General features: G+C 43.2%; 1 protein-coding gene across 4 annotated transcripts in view; it reads right to left on the reverse strand.

Annotated features, from left to right (window-relative positions):
- Positions 1 to 18022, reverse strand: part of LOC130296188 (opsin-5-like) — a 128501-nt gene that overhangs the window by 105875 nt on the left and 4604 nt on the right. The gene's annotated exons all lie outside the window — the stretch shown is intronic.

Raw genomic sequence — 18022 nt, forward strand, 5'->3', positions numbered from 1 at the left:
TTTCTTCTACGACATCCAGCAGCACAGAAGGGATGCTCACTAGCAGACAAAATAAAACGGGAGGGTTTAATCTTGTAATACCGCATACAAAACCCCAGAACTGAAGGCTGGACTCTGTGCCTGGATGTCAAGCCTGTAGTGGTTGATGAAAGTGGAGGACGTTGACCAGGAAGCAGAGTTACAAATGTCGACCAGTGGCACTTGTGCTCTCTCCACCCATGAAGTTGCAGCAACCCTCGTGGAGTGTGCCCTTAAAGGAAAGGGAGGATTCAAACCTTCTAACTCGTAGGCTTCTATGATGGTGGCTTTAATCCATCTGGCTAAGGTGTCTTTAGCCGCCTTTCTGCCTTTCCTTGGACCAGCAAACTGGACAAAAATTCTCCACCCTGTTCAGACAACATAACAGATCTCTTGATATCCAGCGACTGAAGATTATCTTCATCCTCGGCGGGGGAAAAAACTGGCAAAAAAACTTGTGTTTATATTTGCGTCTGACCCCACTTTAGGCACGAAGGAGGGGACGGTTCTGAGTAGTACACCTTGGGGAGTGAATTTAGTATATGGAGACTTAGAAGATAACGCTTGAAGTTCTCCCAGGCACTTGGCAGAGGTGACAGAGACAAGAAACAGAGCTTTGCAGGAGACCCATTTAATATCTGCTTCTTGAATTGGCTCAAACGGAGGCTGGGTAAGCTTCCTTAGTACGAGAGAAAGATCCCAGGAAGCAACTGGAGGTTTCACAGTCAGCCTAAGATTCTTGAGAGCTTTGAAGAACCTAGCGATAAGTGGCTGCTTGGCAAATCTTCCATCGGTGAAGGCATTTATGGCTGTCACATGCACACAGAGCGTATTCTGTTTCAGCCCCTTTAAGAAACCGTCTTGCAAGAACTGGAGGATGACTGGTAAGGAGATCTCATGATCTCCTTTTTCCACCTTCCAAGACAAAAATTTTCTCCACAATTTAGAATAAAGCAAATTTGTAGAAGGCCTGCGAGCGGACAGCAGTGTCTCAATTACATCTTCTGATAAGCCTCTGTTTCTAAACTTCTGCCTCTCAAACTCCATACTGTTAAATGGAGGCGATCGAGATGTGGATGGAATAGATCTCTCTGGAGCAGCAGATCCTGATGGAGAGGCAACTTCCAGAAGTTCCCGCTGGACAGGCAGAGCAGGAGTGGGAACAAATCTCTGCGAGGCCAGAAGGGAGCTATGAGCAGAATGGATGGCTTGTCCAGCAGTATCTTGTTCAGCACTTGAAAGAGGTAGATGTGTAATCCTCTCCAGCTCATTGTGAGAGCATCTAGGTGATCTGGATGATCCAGACAGTAAAGAGAACAGAATTTGCGAAGCTTTCTGCTTTCCCTAGTGGCCATCATGTCCCACTGGGGACAGCCCCACTTGCTGATGATCTGGGAAAAATACTTCAGATTCAACTCCCAAGTCCAGGACTTGCCTGCTTAGAAAATCGGCTTGAAGATTTATCGCTCCTCTTATGTGGACTGCAGACAGGGTATAGAGATGCTGCTTGGCCCAGCTCATTAACATTCTGCACTCGTTTTGCAGAGCTGGAGACCTTGTGCCGCCTTACTTCCGTAGATAGTAGACTGACACAGAGTTGTCTGACTGTATCAGCACTGGACAATTCTTGAGAAGAGGTGAGAAGTGCATGACTGCTAACCTGATGGCCCTCAGCTCTTTCAGATTTGAAGAGAAAAGTTGTTCTTTTGGAGACCACTGCTGCTGGACCCAGCGGCTGTTGTAGTGGGCCCCCCAGCCATTCTTGGAGGAGTCTGTCGTAATGATACATGGCTCCATCAACCTGAAACTGTTGCCCCGAGAGAAATTTTCTTTCTTTAGCCACCAACGAAGCATCAGACAAGTGTGGTTTGATAGGCACAAGGGGGCTGAATGATGATTCGGACAGCAATCCCAGGTCGCTAGAATCTCTGCTTGAAGCTCTCATATGCGCTTTCGCCCAAGGCACAGCTTCTATGGCCGATGTCATGAGGCCCAGGACTTTCATGACGGACTTGATAGTGACCGTCGGTGTCTGAATCAGGTAGGTCACCTGCTGGATAATAGCGGTCTGTTTCTCTAAAGGTAGAAAAACCTTCTCGCTGACGGAGTCTAGAATGAAACCAAAGACCTCCAAACCAGTGGACAATGAGGCGCTGAGGGACCAGGCGATAGGTAGAACAATCAGTTTATTCCCAACATGCAACACGTTTCGTGCAACTGCGCTTCATTAGGCCTGATGAAGCCCAGTTGCGCGAAACGCGTTGCATGTTGGGAATAAACTGATTGTTCTACCTATCGCATGGTCCCTCAGCGCCTCATTGTCCACTGGTTTGGAGGTCCTTGGTTTTATTGCTATTATTGTGGAGTGGCAGCAGAGGGATCCACATATATGCCTTTCTCAAAGTTGTGCTGGCCTTTGCACAACTCATATTGGTAAGCACAACTTTTACCATCTATGTTTCCATTATTGTTTATCTGCACCATGGAGCACTCCTTTTTGTCGTTTTTGGAGTCTAGAATCAGACCGAGAAAGCGCTTTTGTCTTGATGGCACAAGATCTGACTTTGCTTCGTTCCCGATGAAGCCGTTCTCTTGAAGCGGGCTGAGAGTGGTCTGAAGCTGACTGGCTATTAAATCTTGAGAAGCCGCAATCAGTATCCACTCATCTAAATAGGGTATGATCTGGATCTGCTGGAGTTTGAGAGCTGCAACAATAGCGATTGCCACCTTGGTGAACACCCTCGGAGAAGATGACAGGCCGAAGGGTAGAGCACGGAACTGGAAGTGTTGCACTACACCTTGCTGGATGACAGCGACTCTTAGAAACTTTCTTGAGTTCACATTTATGGGGACGTGCAGATATGCGTCCATGAGATCCAGTGAAACCATCCAGTCGTCTTTCTGCAAGATGTTTTTGGCAGACCTTACAGTGTCCATGAGGAACCTTTCTTTCTTTAAAAAGTGATTTAGGAATCTTAAATCGATTATTAGTCTCCATTTTCCGCCTGGCTTGGGGACTGGGAAGACTGGAGAGTAAACCCCTTGACCGTGCTGCTCTAGAGGAACGGGTTCTAAAGCGTTCTTTATGAAGTCTTGAAGGAGAGACTGTACTACTGTGCTTGCTCTGTTCACAAGAAATCTCTCTGGTGTGGGAGACCGAAAATTTAAACTGTACCCTATTGAGACAATCTCTAGGATCCAGCTGTCCGTGGTGATCTTCTGCCACGCTTCTTGAAATCTGAGCAGTCTCCCCCCAACCGTGTCGTCTGACCTGGCGTCAGAACTCCGCTCTATTTCTCAGCCTGCAGTATCCAACTGGGACAGGAAGTCCTGCCCCACTAGGCTTCCCAAGGACAGGAAAGCACTGAGGCTGTGGAGGAGGGACCTGCCTTTTATCCTCTAGGTTTCCTGTCCTTAGGAGCGGAGTCCCTCTCTCAGTTGGTGCTGTCATGGCAAAAGGGAAAATGTTGTTAGCATGCCCCTTTACTATTATCATTGTCAGCTGTTTACAAAGGGCCAACTAACAAGATTTTTTTTTTAGCCTGCTAAAACAATACCATCAGCTAACAAACAAGCATTTGCTTGTTCTTCAACTGATCGTTGGGCCAATCTTCGCCCTGTGTAATAGGGCCCCTAACATACACAAGCATAACACACGTGTTATTTTGCTGCGTATTTGTGACAGATCTGTATAGAAAAATTCTAAATCTTGTGGAATCACCCTAATGGGGTGTATTCCGTCCGAGTACCTAGGGCAACATGAGCTGTAAGTATGGCCTTGGCAGCCACTTTAGAAACTGGATGACAACAATGGGTCGTGGAGCATTAGAAAAACCCTTTGGGGCCCTCTATATTAACTTATACATACATTAAAGTGAAGTGCTGAGGGAGAAGGCTGGATGCTGATATAAAGCAGAAACAGTGAGAAAATATAACACACATTTGACTGGGTTCACGCTGCGTTTATTGAGTACATCATAGGCAGACATGAGTATCCTGTCAAAATGTATATGTTTTGTGATTTCAGAGTTTATTTCAGCCATTATATACCTAAAGAAGGCTTTGATACCCCTCCTTTAAAAAAATAATAATAATTCAAAAATAAAAAAAAAAGGGATAAAAAAAAAAAAATAAGCCTGTTATTGCATTATCTCTGGGGTTAAATGGTAGGCATTCCCACAACATTGCTTCCAGAGCAATGTGTGTGGGATCTTGAGCTTCCGGATTAACATTTATAATAAGTATTCTGGAAACATTCATGGAAATACTAATAATTAATCTTCTTCCCAAGTACAATAAATGTGTAAGAAGACTTGAGCCGAGGAAGCATCTTCTGTTCTACAGCCTGGAGCAGTGGGAAGAGAACGCAGATCCGAGAGGGACTGTTATTAGATTACGAGTGGATACACACAGTGCTTTCATCTTCCTTCCTTAAAAAAAGTTTTATGGAAGTATATGTTACTGAAAAACCCATGCAACTTGTTCATACATTGCTGGTACTACAAGGCACATGCCCACAGGTATTAGGCAAAGTAGTACCCATAATGAAAGCCTGGTGGAATTCCAGGGCATCATCCCACAACCTCTACAAGGCTAACATTATGGGTAATATTGGTACTGATACCAACATTGTATGACCCTCTTTTAGTGGGTTACTATTTACTGCCAGCTGGGATTGTGCAACAATACAGTCTATACAACTGTGGGCACTTGCACTTTATCATTGGTTTACAAGTTTATGAAGAAAGAAAACGAAATGATCCAGCACTTGACGAAACCCACAGCTTTATTCAATCCTCTATAAAAACAGCTTGGAAACACACAATTCACAAAGTATGTATGAACTTGACGCATTTCGAGCGCATGCGCTCGAAACGCGTCAAGTTCATACAGACTTTGTTAATTGTGTGTTGCCAAGCTGTTTTTTTTTTTTTTTATATATATATATATATAGAGGATTGAATAAAGCTGTGGATTTCATTAAGTGCTGGATCATTTTGTTTTCTTTCTTCATTGCTGGACACACAGAGCCTGGGTGAGGATCCGTGCACGATACAAAGAGGGCGAGCTGGACTTTCCTTTACTTTCTTGTTTACAAGATTATGCATTGTATGGTAATTGGAGTATCTCCATTGTACGTAAGCAACATCCTGTTGTCTGCCTGTTCAGTGTATTAAATATTACGCAGTGATTTCTTGGCTGTAACACCATCACTATTATGCCTATACATAAATTTGGCTGGTTGAATACCCTTGGATGCTGCTTTTGTATCCCACTGTGTGTTTAGTATATCCTCATGTTTTTAACATGTGTGTAACAAAGAATATATATATTATATAATATACACACAGTATATATGTTCACAAGTGCCTATTTTCCTATAAGTAGCGGTCTAAATATTTTACAGGCACTATTTCACAGCCCTTTTCTACTTTTTTTTACCCTATTTTTGTCACTTGTTTTTTTTGTTTTGTAAGAGCAGTGAGACTATGGAACTCTCTCAGTGGTCATAGTATACACAATAAAAAAAAAAAATTTAATAAAAATAAAAAAGTTCAAAAGGGGCCTTGATGCATTTCTGGAGGATACTATTACATATTATGGAGATCAGATTTTTAGGGACAAAATGTTGATCTAGGGATTTATTCTGGTTGTGTAACTAAGAATAGGCCTGTTTTGATCTTTAAGGGGTGCTCAGAGAAACTGAACCGTTCCACAGGGTAGGGAAGGAGTGTCTAATGGAGGGGGTCTGACCACTGGGACCCCACATGATGTCCCTTATGCAGCACGGCTATTTACCTGGCTTCAGTGCACTCTGGCAAGCTCCACAAGCGCTAGTGGCAGCTCACCGGGGATTGGCTGAGCAGGCTGTCACTATGGCCTGACCTGGAAGGTGGGGCTAGAGAGCACTAAAAACAGGTAAGTAACTGGGCCCCCTACAGGAGATCCGAACGCTTACCTGATATGCTGATAAGTTCAGTTCACTGGGGTGCCCCTTTAATGACTAAGCCCTATTTTTCAAAACTCACATGTAAAAGAGTAGCATAGTTGGTAAGGTTGAAAAAAAAAAACAACAACAGTCCATCGAGTACAACCTTAAACCCTACTGTGTTGATCAAGAGGAAAAGAAACCCTCCACCCGGCCTACCCCCATGAGGCACATGCCAATTGCTCCCTGACAGAGGAAAAATTCCTTCCCGACTCCAATATGGCATGAGAATAAATCTGTGAATTATTGTTTTTAATCCCCATAAATTTAGTATCTATAACCAGTAATATTCTATTTTTCCAGAAAAACATCCAGTCCCCCCTTGAACTTGTTTATGGAGTCTATTTATTTAGTAATAACTTTGGAATGCTTTTACTTATCCAAGTGATTCTAAGACTATTTTTTTGTGACTTAGTGTATATGTGAAATGTGGAGTTTATGTTAAAAGGTTTGTAATGGATTACAAAAATGCTGATTCTTCCTTGCAAAAATAGCACCACTCCTGTCCACAGCGTCTCTGGTATTGCAGAGCAACTCGATTGAAGTGAATGGGAATGAGCTAAAGTGCTACACAACCTGTAAATAGGAGTGGTGCTGTTTTTGCAAAAAGGCAATTAGCATTTTTCTAGATTTGAAATTCTCTGCCTGTAACAGAAAGTCATGCCACAAATTAGTTAGTTATTGATTCACATCTACAATATGTCTACTCTAATGTGGGCATCATTTGTTAAACATCCTTCAACATTTTTAGGACATAATGTTCATACCATTTTCCAAATTTTCAAAATCTAATTTCTTAGGGACCAGTTCAGTTCTAAAGTGGATTTGAGGGGCCTGTATGTTAGAAACTCCCAAAAGTCACCTCATTTTGAAAACTGCACCCCTCAAAAGTATTCAGAATGACTTAAGAAGTTTTATACTGTAAATCTTTAAAGGTGTTTCAGAAACAAAAGAAATCTAATGGAGGAATTTAGAAATTCCTTTTTTTATTTTTGAAGATTTTCCATTTTTATCTATTTTTGTGCAGGAGTTAACAAGAGAAAAGCAACTCAATACTATTCCCCTAATTCTGAGGTTTTATTTAGGATATTTTGTCACCATATCAAGATACAGATGCCTTGGAGTGCCAAAATATTTTGGAAGACAAGTTGACTTTTTCATTGGTAAAAAAAAAAAAAAAAAAACACACATAAAAAATAAAAACACATGTCCATCAAACTCTACCAAGAAGGTAAAGGAAAAGGGGTATGGTTGAATGAAGGAGGGTGGGATGTGACATGCTTAGGAAGAGGGGATGAATATTTATTTACAGGAGGAGTTATTGGCCATAGTGGATAGGCTTATCACTGAAGCAGGTGGGAGAAACCATTGGACAATAAGCAGCAGTGCAAGAGAAGTATTGAGTATTTTGGATTTCAAATGCTGGACCCTTTTGTTTTTCTTCATCTTTCTCCATCTGTAACCAGTAAGCACAAAGACACCAACACCCATTGCTATGACATGTCAAAAAAAAAAAAAAAAACCTATAGGAATCCTTTAACAAAATTACCTGTACTTTTATGGTTTGCAATGTATCTGATGCACTTATATATTGCTTCAAAATGTAGAGACTTTCCAAGCTGAGAAGCCTCATGGACCAGGATTACAAGCAAAAACGACATCACACGATCTGCAGCCATCTCAGTGGTGGGTCAGAATTTATCACCAGAACTGCTGATCACATAAATATTAATGGCTTTATCTCAATCAGCGTCAGTGGGGAAGCAGGAAATAATGAGTTTTCTGAGAGTTTACAAAAAATAAATTTTACCACAACGATTGTGGATAATGTTCCACTTCTCATCTAAGGTGATCTCCTATAATACAGGCGACAGTTAAAGGGGTACTCCACTACTTTAAAACTTTTTTTTTTTTTTTTTTTTTTTTTTACTTCCGATCTTCAGAATGGGGCAGTCTCTTCCTGTGCATAGAGCGGCATGTCAGCACACGCTCCATGAGCTGCCTATGGAAGCACCCAAGTCCAATTTCGAGCACATGGAGTACATGCTGACATGCCTGCAGAGTGGAGCACCCTTTTAACTGTACAATGTCTGGGATAAAGAAAAAATTTCTAAGAATGCAAGTCACAGCGTATGTTCTGTGCAGACACTGAACCAGCAGAGATTACTGGGAAATGTCATCTCTGAAGCTGTAGAATGGTGTCATATACGCCGTGTACAAATCCAAAACCCTCATCACCCAAGACATTCATACAGCTCTGAGTCTCTAATAAACAGATTGTAGATAAGGAAGATGTTTAATCCTCATCGGGAGCTGGAAACTTGGCTCTGACCCTGGAAATGACTGTAGAACTCAACTCCACAGAAATCTGATCACGTTAGTTCTGACATGTTGGATTCCAAGAAAGCGAGAAGTCAGAACCAGCTGAGTGCCAGTACAAACCCTGTGACAGGATAAAGATCAGAGAAAGGTGCCTCAAATCCAGTGAAGTCTACTGGGCTACACATCCTGCACATATGTTCTCAGTGCAGAGATGTAACATGGACCCTGGTAAAATCTGTAACTAGGCCTTAACTGTAAATGGACGTTTATAGTTAACGTGTCCTCAAATCAGCAGAGATTGCAGGCCATAGGCTACAATCTCTACAACCCCTGCCTCTGTGATATAAAAGAGCAGAAAGGATAAACAAATTCTCTCCTATAATACTCTGTGCTGCTGGTGGCCCTGTGTAGTTGCACAAGAATAGCACACACCTCTCCTAAAATACTCTGTGCTTTCACCTGCACTGACTATCATACTAATACGCACATCTCTGCATACATTGTACACTGCTCAAAAAAAATAATAAAGCGAACAACACAATGTAACTCCAAGTCAATGACACTTCTGTGAAATCACACTGTCCACTCAGGAAGCAACACTGATTGACAATCAATTTCACATGCTGTTGTGCAAATGGAACAGACAACAGGTGGAAATTATAGGCAATTAGCAACACACCCCAATAAAGGAGTGGCTCTGCAGGTGGTGACCACAGACCACTTCTCAGTTCCTATGCTTCCTGGCTGATGTTTTGGTCACTTTTGAATGCTGGCGGTGCTTTCACTCTAGTGGTAGCATGAGACGGAGTCTACAACCCACACAAATGGCTCAGGTAGTGCAGCTCATCCAAGATGGTACATCAATGCGAGCTGTGGCAAGAAGGTTTGCTGTGTCTGTCAGCGTAGTGTCCAGAGCATGGTGGAGCTACCAGGAGACAGGCCAGTACATCAGGAGACATTGAGGAGTCCATAGGAGGGCAACAACCCAGGAGCAGGACCGCTACCTCCAACTTTGTGCAAGGAGGAAAACTGCCAGAGCCCTGCAAAATGACCTCCAGCAGACCACAAATGTGTCCACTCAAACGGTCAGAAACAGACTCCATGAGGGTGGTATGAGGGCCTGACGTCCACAGATGGGGGGTTGTGCTTACAACAGAGAACACCAAGATTGGCAGATTTGCAACTGGCACCCTGTGCTCTTCACAGATAAAAGCAGGTTCACATTGAGCACATGACAGAGGCTGAAGACACCATGGAGAACGTATCGCTGCCTGCAACATCCTCCAGCATGACCGGTTTGGCGGTGGGTTAGTTATGGTGTGGGGTGGCATTTCTTTGGGGGGGCCGCACAGCCCTCCATGTGCTTGCCAGAGGTAGCCTGACTGCAGAGCCTGAGGTACAGAGATGAGATCCTCAGACCCCTTGTGAGACCATATGCTTGTGCGGTTGGCCCTGGGTTCCTCCTAATGCAAGACAATGCTAGACCTCATTCGGCAGGAGTGTATCAGCAGTTCCTGCAAGAGGAAGGCATTGATGCGATGGACTGGCCCGTTCCTCAGACCTGAATCCGACAGAGCACATCTGGGACATCATGTCTCGCTCCATCCACCAACGCCATGTAACACCACAGACTGTCCAGGAGTTGGAGTTGGATGCTTTAGACAAGGTCTGGGAGGACCATCCACCACCTCACCAGGAACATGCCCAGGCGTTGTAGGGAGGTCATACAGGCACGTGGAGGCCACACACACTACTGAGCCTCATTTTGACTTGTTTATAGACATTACATCAAAGTTGGATCAGCCTGTAGTGTGGTTTACCACTTTGATTTTGAGTGACGCCATATCCAGACCTCCATGGGTTGATAAATTTGATTTCCATTAATAATTTTTGTGTGATCTTGTTGCCAGCACATTCAACTATGTAAAGACAAAAGTATTTCATATGATTAGTTTATTCATTCAAATCTAGTATTTTTTTTTTGAGCAGTGTATATCAGTAGTGGTTGTAAGATGTGTGAAGCTTTATTACCTTTGGCACAGACTTTGGTGCTGACTACTTTATAATCTTTCTATCAAGAAAAATGCATTGCAGTCATTGGAATATCTAGCACTAGGCCAACAAAGCCAAGGTCTAGTTCAGTAGTTTGTCAGGGGGGCAATTGCATTTTGTCAGGGGGTGGGAGCTACAGTTCCTCCCACTTTATTTTTAGATCAGGTGCAGCTCCCTCTGCCTAGTGGAGTCTTCACAGTGCCTGGATCTGTTCGTGGCTTCTGGGAATTGATCTTTTCGCAGTCAGGCCTGTAACAGGGTAAGGCTGTGCGGCATGGAGTGGGGCCAGAAGGAGTTGTATGTTTCAGGGAACTGCAGGTTGTCCAGGTCTAGGGGAACAAAAAAAACAAAATGCAGCACTGGTTGCAGTGTACCAAGCGCTCACATTATACAGGATGCTGGAAAAAGTCTGAACAAGGATAATGCAGACTGGATTTCCTGAATTTCATGTCCTACATGGTCCAGAATAAAGCTGCTACTAAATTTTAGATAGATGGTGGACCAATGCTTGTGAGGCCATCGGGTATATCATCTCATGAGACATGCACCAATGGCTCAACGTAAGCATGCGTTTGTTGTCAATGAAGAGAAATCTGTGGTTGCCAGATCCTTCTGTTCCTACTCTAGTCCTCTTGCACAGTAGGCGGTCATCGTAAAATCCACCATATTTATATCTTCTACCACCCCCATATCTGCTGACCCTCACCACCATTAGATGCTCAGCTGATCCTGTCAAAATCCACATGGGCACCTTACCATTCACAGTTATTTCTCCCTATTGTAGGTAAATCCAGTGGTGGCATCCACATCATTCAGAGGCGACATGTCTACACAAGATACGGCCATTATCTCTGCACTTCATAACATCAGTAAAAGAAAACTAAACTCCCTGCTGGAGAGAGAGGGGCAGATATATAACCACAGAACCCCTCACCCAGCAACTTAATGGTCAACACAAAGACCAAGTGTCAGGGAAAAAAGATAATAACCTGATTGATTCCTGGAAAATAATAATTATAATAGAAGCTTTATTGATATAACTGAGGAACACTTCTCTAAACTCCTCAAGCTCCACATCTCCATGACAACATGAGGAATTTCAATTCAAACTGAAACAACATGCCCACAGAATAAAAAAAAATAAAAACTTATGGAGGAAAAGGAACCAAGTAAGGATCAGCAAGGAGACAAGGGTTTCAGAGTCATAGCCATTCTTTTCTATTCAGCCGCTACTTATCTTTTATATCCGTGTCTGAGAAAGCTGGGCGATAGCCGTCTCCATGCTTTTTTTTTGCCATACATTTGTTGATGCAGTGCAGTGAGTGTATGGGGCTGCTAGGCTATTTAGCTGTAAATTACAGTTTCCACTGTGCTGTATTGGCTAGGAATTGAGGTATCTCGGATCTCTAACCGCTCAGTCACCCAATCACCCCCTCCCGTGATGCAATCACAGGGTGCCGATGGGTTATCTCGGCAGCAAGAGGCTTAATAAAGCATCAATTGTACCCAGAGGCAACCCATCATTCATTATTTTAAATAGGGATAGATTGATTTTTTTAGGGCCAATAATCTGTGACCTTTCAGGCCGTAAGCCGATAACTTATTCCGGAATATAGGTATAAATTATCGGCTATTCCTTCCCAACTACCCCCGGGGTCTGCGCTACTTCCGGCTCCGGCGGCGTCCTGAGCAGTCACTGTGCGCACTGACGGTGGGTGACGTCGCGTTGAGGACGTCACTCGTCATTGCGCAGGACAGCGCACAGCAATAGCGCAGGACGCCGCAGGAGCCAGAAGTAGCACGGAACCCCGGGAACAGGTAATTATAAAATAGGGGATGGGGGCGGCAATGGGGCAGCGGCGTCTCTGGCCGGGGATGCGAGGCGGGGTAGGTCAGTATCAGCATAGGTAATTGCGGATACTGATAATGTCCAAAATCGTGAATATCAGCCGATAATATCGGCCAAACCAATAATTGGTCGATCCCTAATTTTAAACCAAGCACTGATACTCATGGATACACTAGACATCATGAAGTGATTCCTCAATGGGTACTAATTCCAGGATACCGGACCACTCTCAGTGTGTCTTATCTATGAATCACTATCAGTATATATGTAGAATGATACTAAAGAGAGGAGAGTATAATATATATATATATATATATATATATATATCTATATCAATATAGCCCCTACTGTATTCCTCTCTGAATGCTTGTATCCACTGTATCTAGTGAGACTAGACAAAACAGGACATTCCACAGTACTTTGATCCTCAGTACTATTTACATCCAGATTGCATTTAGGCAAATGCACCTGTAGTTTGCACTGCCACTGCCTATCTTTATTAGTCATTATGCACAATATTGGAGTTGAACTAAAATCCAAACACCGCTAACACCCTACATGTTTCGCCACTGTATCTGTGCCTTTATCAAGGATAACATATAGCAGACTAAGCATAGTCATGAAAAACAGGGCTTTTATGTCCTGTTTGTGATGTCATACCACTCCCAACAATCTCCTGACGCATACTTTCGTTGTCAAGTCAATGAGACATTATGTAACAAATGTACCTGTTTTTCACCAGCAAATTACATTCCCTACCCATCTTGTCAGCCTCACCGCATCCCAGGAGCATAATGAATGTTCACAGGTCTGTCAACTCTGCAATTAAAAATATACTTATATTTTGATATCCTTTAACAGAAAAAGTCTGTTAGTCCGGCACGGTACTCTGTATGCATATATTTTATTAAATCAATGTGCAGGAGCTAGGTGGGTGGGGTGATAAATCCGAGAAGGCACACAACGCTGTATTCAAATTCATATAGATAGATGTAAAGGATAGCACTTATCAGCTCTGAAGTTCATAAGATATTTTCTTTATTGCATGTGAATCATAAGGTGCGGAGTGCAGCAGAATACATGAGTCGCAGCGGGTAAGGACGCTGGGGTGCTCCAGACACTGATTCTTGATCTGAAGAAGTAGGGGTTTCCTACAAAACAGCTGTCATCAGTGTCTGGAGCGCCACCTTACCCGCTGCGAATCATGTCTTCTGCTGCACGCCGCACCTTATGATTCACATGCAATAAAGAAAATATCTTATGAACTTCTGAGGTGGTGAGTGCTATCCTTTACATCTATCTATATGAATACTTCTATTGTTAGCTGAAGGGGACCTGTCTACCTTCAGTTGGGGAGGTAGACCCATCTATACTAGGGGGAACCAGCCCCTATCTAAACTGGGGGGGGAAAACCTAGGGGGCACTGTGGATCTTCTGTACAGTGGGACAACTATCTACATACTGGGTGGCACTATCGGTGGGGAAAGGGAAAGCATGATGCTGAAAAAGTGGAAGACAGGAGTTGTTGGTTGGTCGTTACAGCGGACTGGGCCAGATGGAAAAGAAAAAGAAGAGAATGCCTCTGCTTAGATCAGTGTTTCTCAAGCGCGGTCCTCAAGTACCCCCATAATGTTATGTTTTCTGGATTTCCTTAGTCTTTCACAGGTGATATAATTATGGTCAATGAATCAGATCACCACAGTTATATCACCTGTGAAAGACTAAGGAAATTCTGAAAACATGATCTGTTGGGGGTACTTCAGGACCGCGCTTGAGAAACACTGGCTTAGAGAAAATGTCACCTGTGAATCAATGGATGTAACTAATCCCTTCTGTAAAATGCATAGCCATTTATCACTATATGATTCTTAAATTTAGTTACAGTGTGGTGGTAATAGTAGTAATCATGGTGCAACAGTACTATTTATCCCTGATATACTAGTGGTAGTGGTAATGTTGGTCTTTGTGACACTTATTTGCATAATCATTTGGAACAGGGTGTACAAAGATTAATTATTTTGTTTTTCAGTGTAACTCATGGATGGCATTGTGTCTCAGGGCTCTTTTGATCACTGAAAATCTCGGACACCTGTGATAATAAGAGTGCCAGGTGAGGCCAATTTATGGAAAAACTACTAAAAGTGGGCAATATGGGGAAGAAAAATGATCTCTGCTGCCGAAAATAGTGAAATAGTTCAATGCCTTGGGCAAGGTATGAAAACAGATCTTTCACGAAAACGTAAGCGTGATCATCGCACTATTAAGAGATTTGTGGCTGAATCAAAGCACAGACTGGTTTGTGCAGAAAAAGGCACATTGAGGAAGATTTCTGCCAGATCCATGCATCGGATCAAGAGAGCAGCTGCTAAAATACCATTACATAGCAGCAAACCGATATTTGAAGCTGCTGGTGCCTCTGGAGTTCCACAGACATCAAGGTGTAGAGTCCTCCAGAGAGTCTTACAACTGTGCATAAACCTTCTATTCGGCCACCACTAACCAATGCTCACAAGTAATCACTGCTGCATTGGGCAGAAAAATACATGAAGATTCATTTTCAAACAGTCCTGTTCACTTATGAGTGCCGTGCAACCCTGGATGGTCCAGATGGATGGAGTAGTGGATGGTTGGTGGACGGCCACCCTGTTCCAACAAGGCTGCGACGTTAAAGCGGTGGTGGAGTCATGTTTTGGGCCGGAATCATGGTAACAGAGCTGGTCGGTCCCATTAGGGTCCCCGAGGTGTAACGATGACTTCTACCAAGTATGTGGAGTTTCTAACTGACCACTTTCTTTTCTGGTACAGAAGGAAGAACTATGCTTTCCGTAATAAAATCATCTTCATGCATGACAATGCACCATCTCATGCTGCAAAGAATCTTGCATCAATAGCTGCTATGGGAATAAAAAGGAGATAAAGTCATTGTGTGGCCTCCATCCTCCCCTGACCTCAATCCTATTGAGAACCTTTGGCGCATCCTCAAGCAAAAGATCTATGAGGGTGGGAGGCAGTTTACATCCAAACAGCAGCTCTGGGAGGCTATTCTGACATCTTGCAAACAAATTCAAGCAGAAACTGTCCAAAAACTCACAAGTTCAATGGATGCAAGACTTGTGAAGCTGCAAGCAAATAAGGGGTCCTATGTTATATGTAATGTGACCTGTTAAAATGTTTAAAAAGTTAATGTAAAAAATGTTATTGAAATAGCTTTTGATTTCAGTAAATAAGCTGCAAACACAACAAATGACAATTTTCAGTTCTTTACAACCTATAAAGTGTTTTGAAACTTACTGTGCATAATAATTTGGAACAGTGCATTGTAAGTTTTTTATATAAAAAAATACTATTAGGTTTGTTCAATAAAATTTGAATTGTACTCAATAGTTGATAACGAGAATTATGCTTACTGTTATTTACATCAATTATTTAAGTAAATGAGAAAAATAGCATTTGCATAATAATTTGGAACAGGGTGTATACTGGATTTGGTTAGTAACACTATGAAATATATATTGAAATTATGCGGGAGATTTATCAAAACCTGTCTAGAGAAAGAGTGGTGCAGTTGCCCATAGCAACCAGATTGCTTTAATTTTTTAAAGAGACCGGGAAAAATGAAAGCAATCTGGTTGCTATGGGCAACTGCACCACTCTTCCTCTGCACAAGTTTTGATAAATCTCCCCCCATTATGTTTGCCAATTGCACCATCCAAGCCACTCTACAAATATTTTCTGTCACAAAGTGTTCGCCCAATCGCCACGAGGACGCCACTCTGCATATGCCTGCATTCTCCACCCTTTACCCGCGAGAACCTGTTTATATTGAACACTCAGCCAGTTGGTGCGGGAGCATATGAGAACATCAGTCACACAAGATACGGGCAGGCAATGACCAGCACTATACACCCAACTAAACTAGGACATCGAGAACCAGGAGGTGAGCATTGCATAGCACCAGTACACTATTCCTCATAGAGGACACCTTTTTCAGAATGCTCCAACGGGTGAGTGGAAAGTTTTAATTTGCATGATACCTGCTACCATATCATAAATACAGGAGTTGTCATCTATGTAAAAACTTGTTTTGACTATTTTCATAAAGCATGTGTTAGGGATATCCAGATATTTGCATGGTATCGGGGACTCGTCTCATGTCCTCGATACCGAATCCAAAACCTGGGAGTGCTCCGCTGCCTTGTTCTCCGGTCCGCATTACTGCCGTTGCCCCATTCTGCCGTCCGTATCATGGAGTCTTATGGAGGAGCATGTGACACACACACACACACACACACACACACACACACACACACACACTTCACTCCACCTCCTCCACGGGGCATATTGTAGCGCTACGGCGGAAGCAGAGGGACATGTATGTCACATGCTACTCCACAAGACGCCATGATGCAGATGGCAGAACGGGGCAGCGGCAGTGATGAGTACGGGAGAACGATAGGCGCAAGTGAGCAACTACAAGGGTGGGGGGGGGGGGGGACTGTTGTCTACAAGGGGGGCTGTTACTAATGTCTGCAGGGGGGCTGCTGCTAATGTCTGCTATCTATACCACCTACAATGGGATACTACCTACTATTAAAGGCAATATTACAGCAGAGTCACCTGCACTAACTGGAATTTATAGGTAGATAGTGCAGGTGACCCGGTTTCTACCGATGCTCACCATGTGAATGTCAGCGCAATTGCTCCAAAGACATCGGTCTCGCCGCCAATGCAAATTCCCTGTTCTGTCCAATGGAGAAGAGACAACAAGGAACCCACATATCAGCACGGTAAGCAGAGCCAGAAACCGGGTCACCCTGGTGTCAGAATCCCTTTAAAATAAAAGTACTCATAATTGGTATCGGCGAGTGCTAGAATTAAATATCGGTACTCGGTCTTAAAAAATGGTATCGGGACATCCCTAGCATTTATCGATTCTAGGTACCCGATACCACAATACAGCTCTGGAGATGCGTTTGTTTACAGGACAATTGATACAAAATCTAAAAACACAATGGATTTGTGTGTCTTATTCCACAGACAGACAGCTACTATTGGATCTATGTAGCAATATAAAGAAACCTAGCCTGCACTCACTGCTCAGTACGGGTCTAACGGCCTCGGATACCGGACCTCCTCGGTAGCGTGGGATTCACAGCAGCTGCTGACAGCGCTCAGAAAACAGGCAACTGCCAGCGGTTTCGCGTTACAATCAACGCTTCTTCCGGCCTAGTGTAATGTCATCGCGCTGATGATTTTATCAGGTGAATGCTGGAATCATGTGACCAGGTGACGTATTACTAATTCTAATACTTCACCTGGTCACATGATTCCAGCATTCACCTGATAAAATCATCAGCGCGATGACGTTACACTAGGCCGGAAGAAGCGTTGATTGTAACGCGAAACTGCCGGCAGTTGCCTGTTTTCTGAGCGCTGTCAGCAGCTGCTGTGAATCCCACGCTACCGAGGAGGTCCGGTATCCGAGGCTGTTAGACCCGTACTGAGCGGTGAGAGTGCAGGCTATGTTTCTTTATATTGCTACATTGTATTCTGATGCTTGACTCTGTCCTAGCACCACCGTGGGTCAGAACAGAGACTCTCTCAGCTGTTCCAAGAGTCCAAAGAAGGATGTGAGGATTTATGTTGCCAGTGCCGCTACCTGTCTATTTCTTTGAGAAGCTGACTATTGGCTCTATCTATAACCTTTTAAAATAGATTGCTACAAAACGCAAACCTTTTTACAAACTAACTAACTTTAAAATATTTCCTTTTGCGCAAAACCTATTGTAATA

This window comes from Hyla sarda, chromosome 12 (genome assembly GCF_029499605.1).
Source record: "Hyla sarda isolate aHylSar1 chromosome 12, aHylSar1.hap1, whole genome shotgun sequence".
Taxonomy (NCBI): Eukaryota; Metazoa; Chordata; class Amphibia; order Anura; family Hylidae; genus Hyla; species Hyla sarda.